The sequence below is a fragment of the Lagenorhynchus albirostris genome, chromosome 10 (assembly GCF_949774975.1).
Source record: "Lagenorhynchus albirostris chromosome 10, mLagAlb1.1, whole genome shotgun sequence".
NCBI lineage: Eukaryota > Metazoa > Chordata > Mammalia > Artiodactyla > Delphinidae > Lagenorhynchus > Lagenorhynchus albirostris.
Genome location: NC_083104.1, coordinates 83,124,462 through 83,131,218, shown reverse-complemented (window position 1 = coordinate 83,131,218; position 6,757 = coordinate 83,124,462). Strand labels below are relative to the sequence as shown.

General features: G+C 38.9%; 2 non-coding genes across 2 annotated transcripts; one reads left to right on the top strand and one right to left on the bottom strand.

The window, feature by feature from the left end:
* Positions 1-2,196: 2,196 nt before the first annotated feature.
* On the top strand, positions 2,197-2,269 carry TRNAF-GAA (transfer RNA phenylalanine (anticodon GAA)). The gene has a single exon. It is a non-coding gene; the product is annotated as a tRNA-Phe (tRNA).
* Positions 2,270-6,483: 4,214 nt separating this feature from the next.
* On the bottom strand, positions 6,484-6,565 carry TRNAS-CGA (transfer RNA serine (anticodon CGA)). Its single transcript has one exon. It is a non-coding gene; the product is annotated as a tRNA-Ser (tRNA).
* Positions 6,566-6,757: the final 192 nt, after the last annotated feature.

The window sequence follows — 6,757 nt, the reverse complement described above, 5'->3', positions numbered from 1 at the left end:
AAATTTACTGTATATAAGGTGGATATACAAAAATAAATGGCATGTCTCTATACTAACAATAAGCAATTAGAAAATGAAATTTAAGAAGAAATGCCATGTAAAATAGCATTGTTAAACATCAAATGCAGAGCAGTTAATCTTTTAAAACAACACTGAAAACTTCCAAACATTGTTGAGAGAAATTAAAGACTTAAATGGAGGAATCTACCATGGTCCTGGCCAAAAAATCCAATCTTGCTAAAATATTAATTCTCCGCAAACTTACTTATAGATTTTATGCATCACCAAGAAAACAAAAACCAAAAAACAAACAAAAAACTGCTAGCAGGATTTTGGAGGAGAGTGGGAGGTGGAAATTGACAGTTGATTCTAACATTTATATTGAAATAATAATTTTTTTAAAATCCAGAATAGCTATGGCAATCCAAAGTGAAAAAAACAAAACTGAGCCCCTATATTATCAGATATTATTACTTATTTTTAAGTTAAAAAAATTAAGACAGTGTAATATTGGTGTAAAGACAGACATATACCAATGGGACAGAATAGAGAGCCTAGGGAAAAAAAAAAACCATACATATGCAGTTCCCTGTTTGATGACAAGGAGACATTGCAATTCAGTGGGGAAAAGATTGACTTTTCAATAAATAATGCTGGGTCAATTGAAATCATATAGTAAAGAAAATGATTTCAATCCTTATCTCACACCATATATAAATTGAAAATGGAATATAAACTTAAATGTTAAAAGTAAAATACTTAAACTTCTAGAAGAAAACATAGAATAGCTTCATGACTTTAGTGTAGGCAAATATTTCTGAACTAGGATGCAAAAAAGCACTAACTGTAAAAATTGGACTTCATTAAAAGTCCAATTGGACTTCGTTAAAACTGAAAAGTTCAAAAAAAACCCCAAAAACTGAAAAGTTCAAAATACAAAATTAGGAGAACTAAAGGTGTGCCACAAATTAGAAGATATTTGCAACACGTATACCTGACAAAGGACTTGCATTCACAATACGTAATGAAGTACAAATCAATTTTGTAAAAACTGGCAATCAACCCAATTTTTTAAATAGGGAAAAGCATATGGGAAGATGCAAAATATCATAGTCATCAAAAATGCAAGTCAAGATCACAAAGACCTATCACTACATCCTGGCCTGAGTAGCTAAAATTAAAATAACAATATCCAGCAGTGGCTAGGCTGTGAAGCAACCAGAAGCCTCATACATTGTTTTCAGTAGTGAGAACTGGTACGTGCATTTTGGAAAACAGTTTAGCAGCACCTAATAAAGTTAAACATACATATATCCTATAGACCAGCAATTCCACCTATGTATCTATCTAATAAATCAGTGATTATGTTCACCTAAAACCATGCACAAGAAGGTTCAGTGCTTTTTATAATAACCCTAAATTGAAAACCAAATGTCCATCGACTTCAGAATGGGTAAGTAAATTGTAGTATATCCATAAAATGGAAGTCGATACATAGGAACAAACTGCTTTTAACTACTTTAGAAAACATAGGTGAATCTCAAAGACAGTATTGAGTGAAAGAAGCCAGACATAAGAATGCGGAGTCTACCTGATTCATTGTAGAAGTTTAAAAACAAATGACAGTAGATATAGTGAAAGAGTTCAGAACAGTGGCTTACTTTGCGGGGGCATCAAATCAGAGGGAGCAGGAGGGAGCATGCATGGTGACAAAGGGGTGTAAACTTGTAAAAATCAACACGCTGTACACTTAAGATTTGGGTACTTTACTGTATATAACTTATACCTTAATAGAATAGAAAGGAATAAAAAACGACTGAAAGAGTAAAAGATATTTAAGCGTCAAGCTAGAAATGATCCCAAATGATGTTGTCTTATGTATCTAGGAAGCTTACCCTTCCAACAGGAAGCTCTGAATCACCACACCCCTATAGCTATCCAATTCGTATCCTTAAGAACAATACATAAATTTTCTTTTATCACTGTTTTTTTGTTCTTCCTATCATACTCAGGAAACTTTGAGTATGTTTCCCCATTGTCTGAGTTTTTGTTGGTACAATTATTTTTGAAATGGGAAATACGTTACATTTTCAGAAAACAAGGCAAAAATTTTTCTCTTTTCTTTCTGAAATGGAAGAGGTTGTTAAGAAAAGACTATTTAAAGGGAGTAGCTGAGAAAAACCTAGCCAAGGGGTAGCCGAAATAGCTCAGTTGGGAGAGCGTTAGACTGAAGATCTAAAGGTCCCTGGTTCAATCCCGGGTTTCGGCACTTATTGAACACCCTTTTGTAATTGTGAACTAGGAGATACTGACCCAATACCAAGTGTCCGTCACCTTCAAATATATTGTCCCTAGTGCCATTTATACAGTGAGGAGTTACATACATTTACCCTTAATTTCCATGGCAAAAAGCAATTCTATGCCCATATGCATAAATTCTTCCACAGCTTCAAGTAATTCCTTGCGGTAAAGAAAAAAAAACCAAAAAAAACCCTAAAATACCCCACAAAACTTAGTGCTTTATTTAGTTTGCACCTAGATGTTATTAAAGGCATCTGTAAGAAGCAGGGCATAAGCACTTTAAATTCTCCACTTACTTACAGTAATTCTTTAGGTGTTCAAATTACTAAAACAAGCTCATTCCTTCGCGAAGGCTTTCTATGTGAACATCAGGGATCTATACACAAACTGTGGGATGTACAAGGATCTTCAAAAGCCAGAATGTGGTTGATTTTGACAAGTACAGAGGACGTGTGACTGCAGAAGAGGTGTCAGATAGATGTCTCTTCTGTGATTTTTGAGCACCTTGAAGTCTTAGCTCTTGCAACCCAAGACAAGAGCTCTTGAAGACTAGAGGAATAAAACTTAGAAGACTCTGGCGGAACTTGAGCCAGTAACGGTTGAATATTTACCACTAGAAACCCACACTTCTCTCTTGCGCCAGCGTCGGCCTAAAAATCAACAAAATCATCACTTGCTGATTCATTTAGCTTTAAATTAATATATTCGTTGAAAATTTAACTAGGGGTCAGTCAGCATGAAAGTTCGAAAAGTAGAAAAGAAATGATACAACCTCATGAAATGTAAAGGGACATTTCCCGAGGCTGCAGGAGATTCCTTCAACTTCACATGTTAAAAACTATAGCCTCACCAAGGACCAAAGAGCACATCTCACTTGTTCTATCCTCTCCGACCTAGTGCTTGGATCCTCTGCTTCTCAAAATGGAAGTTGAGTGATACAGAGAATGAACATTTGGGTGAAAATTTTAATACCGACTTGAAAAAATTAGGTCACTAAGTTGAAAGTCATTAAAGAGACGTTTGCTATTAGTGATCCAGTAGGGACATGCTTCTAAAAACCGGAGGCTCCCTTCATTCACGATTGAAAATCTCATAACACTGCTTTCTCCACAAATAAACTAGACAGCCTTTGCATGAAAATTTCTCCGTGGATTTTCTAGTCCAAATAAGAAGAATTGAAATCGTGTAGTTTCCTCATGAAAGTCTACGAATGTGGTTTGAGGGAGCGGGGGAAAAGAAGTTCCTTTTATTTTTCAAACACAAAAAATGCAAACGAATTTACTTTCTTGAAAGAGAGTAACTTTCAGAGTAGCAGGTTAGTTCAGTTGGTTAGACCGTGGTGCTAATAACACCAAGAGCGCGGGTTTGATTCCCGTAGCGGCCAGTCGAGGTGTGGTTTTGACCTTCTGGTGCCTGCCGAGTAGGCACTTAGAATCCAAAGTACGTATTAACTCCGAAACGCTGCTGCTCAGAACAGGAAGTTCAGATATTGTCTTCTTTGTGAAACAAGAAAGCTATGTATTTTCGTTTCGCCTTGGTTGTTGTAGCTTTTCAAAGTAAAAATAACTTTAAAAGTTCAAGTTTATTGAAGAAAATTGAAGGAGTAGTGTGAGAACGAGACGGTTGTGTTTTAGGGAAGGATTAAGGTTAAAAAGAGTTACGAAATGTGCCTGCTTAGTTTTTGTGAACCTTCAGGAGACAGTATTATTTTGGCGCTTTAAACGAGTTTCAATCGAGAAAAGAAAGCAAGCTCAGGGTGGCCAGCGACTGAGTTGTTTAGAGCGTGGTCCTAGTAGCAGCAAGACGCGGGGTGTGTTCCCATAACGTCTGTGCTTCGTTCTCTTTCCTTATCCCAGGCAGTTTCCAAGGTAAATGCCCGCTCCACGTGAGGTTGCACTTGGCTTTCATGGAAGATCTTCTCTCCCTTTAGCAGTAAAGAGCTGGGAACGGGATAAGAAGCTGTAAGACGCCAGTTCTCCTTTCAATCCGTTCACAGCCCAACAGACTTGGGCCCCCGGAGGCAGCGCGCTAGGTGGTTCCTTTCATTTCAGCCTCAGGGGCTCCTCATAGCGCACGTCGGCAACTTCGATAAATTTACCTGCGGTGCAGAGCGAGGATACAAGCTACACCTTCGGAAATCGAGCCACATATTAAGATGCTCTTTTGGTTTAGTTTGAGAAATGTTTCCCACCCCCCACCCCCCTCCCGCCTTGGCAGTGATTTCCCCCCAGCCTCTCTATTATGTCTCCACACAGAGAAAAGAGGCAGGTCTGTTCTTTGGAGGGGCCGCTCCAAAGCTGCCTTCCCACGTCTTCCTTACACGCTCATCTTCTCCTGGGGTATTTACTTTAAAAAAATAATGGGGAGGGCACTCCTCTTGGTTCTTCTGTCCACTGAGGTCCGGTTTCCCAGCTCCTGCCTACTTCCAGAAGATGGTCAGTTACGGCTGGTGAGGGAGGGGGAAGAGGGGCATTCGCCGGGCTTCAGAACTGAACCCTAATGGGCCCAACTGAGTGAGGCAAGGAGCCTCTCGCATCCCGCGTCCACAACAGCCGAACCTTTCTTGACTCAACCTTTCCCCAGGAGATGTCCCTTTTCTTTTTGCTAGTAGCCATGCGAGGAAAGAGCTGTGCAGGGTAGTCCTCTGTGAGTGAGGACTCTTCCCAATGGGAAAAAATATTGATGGAGAAGATACTGCCAGGAAATTTTTTTTCGTTTATTTTTCTTTAAAGTTTCTTTGATTTAAAACCCTCCCTTCCAGTGGTCTTTTTCAGCCAATATCTTTTCTCAAGTTCAAGAAGTGATGAAAGGAAGAAAATTTTCAGGATGGTCCTCTGATGCTTCTGAAGTCTCTTTCAGACTCAACTGACAGAAGGTGAAGGATCACTTCCACGAAAATACTTTCGAAAGACTTTAAAAATTGTTTCAGTATCCTTTTGAAAAAAGTACCTAGGAAGATGAAGGAAAAACTGAGCTTACCAAGTCAACAAGGAGTAGAACCTAGAACCTTCTGATTGGTAGTCAGACGTGTTAACCATTGCACCATTGGCCCCTGCTGAATGAGTATTCTCATGTTCATATTTTCATTACCATCCACAGTTTATGCCAGCTAAAAGAATGATTGCTTTTTTTTTTTAATTGAGTAAGAGGTTAAAACCAGAGACTGTATGGACTTTGGGAAAGCATGATTTCTTTTATGCTTTGGTTGCATAACATAGATTTACATAAAATGTTTTCTTTGAAAACAATGGTTAATCTTCACTTATTCTCTGACTACGCAGTTGAAAACTTGTTTGGTGCTTAGTATGCAGCAGCTCTCGTTGCTTGAACAAATCTCTATGAACTCAGTTATCTATTCACTTTTCCTCACTCTATTTCACATCCTTTCTTACCCAGCTTATATTACTGCCTGGTTTTGAGCTCTTCATTCCTTTTTTTTTTTCTCAGAATATTCATCTGCCCTCAAAATGCAATAAGGAGACAAGAATTCAACAGAAATATACATTTTAAGAATCTCATTTGAAAAATAAACTTAGAAAACAGAATAGAATTGGCTTAAAAATGTACTTAGCTGTTCAAAGTAGGCAAAATAGCTGAAAATGCAAAAGTGCTTTAAGAGTGGTTTAGTACGTTAAGAAGGAGACCAAGTTTTTGAAATTCAAGGCAAAGTCAGAAGTTAAAATGTAATATATCCTCTCTGTGCCTCAATTTCCTCGTTTGTATAAAACGCTTGTCTTAAAGAGCGTGTAGCAAATATGATGGAATATTATCTTAAATTTTTATGGCTCTCACCAGCAGCCGCTGATATCAGGACAGACACTGAAGGTTGCTGCCTGGGAATGCTTTAAAGAAGCATTCTTTATAATCGGCTCTCTACCATCACAAAGAGAAACGATTTTCCCAAATTCCGACGTCTCCTCTGTACAGTTTGCTGCTGTAATCTCTCTTAACAGATTTAATAACTTCATTTCATCGCAGCCGGTATTTTTGAGCGCGCTCTAAACCCGGTGAGGACAGTGGGGAGGCTGGGCTCAGGAGGCTCACAGAGCAATGAAAGGGATTGAAATCTGGCTGCCGCCCACGCTCTTTGAAAATTTGGGTTCTAAATCGGAACTGCAGCCTGAGGGATTTCTGTGAGGCGAGTTGGCACAGCAGTAAATTTTGCGGAAGCCACATCAAAAACGCTGTGAGCAGGATTTGAACCTGCGCGGGGAATCCCCATTGGATTTCGAGTCCAACGCCTTAACCACTCGGCCATCACAGCTCATCAGCTGCGTTTCTCTGCATCAGACTAAAGACAAGTATGTACTGTTTCCATGCAAAGTGGAAGAAGAGATAAGATCACGGACTTCTAAGTGTCCCCAAGAGAAACTTCTCCAACTCCAGGCTTGCTTATTTCACTCAGTGGCGATTTCGACTTTTCAGATATTTAGGCAAAAAAAAAAATGTTGGCAAC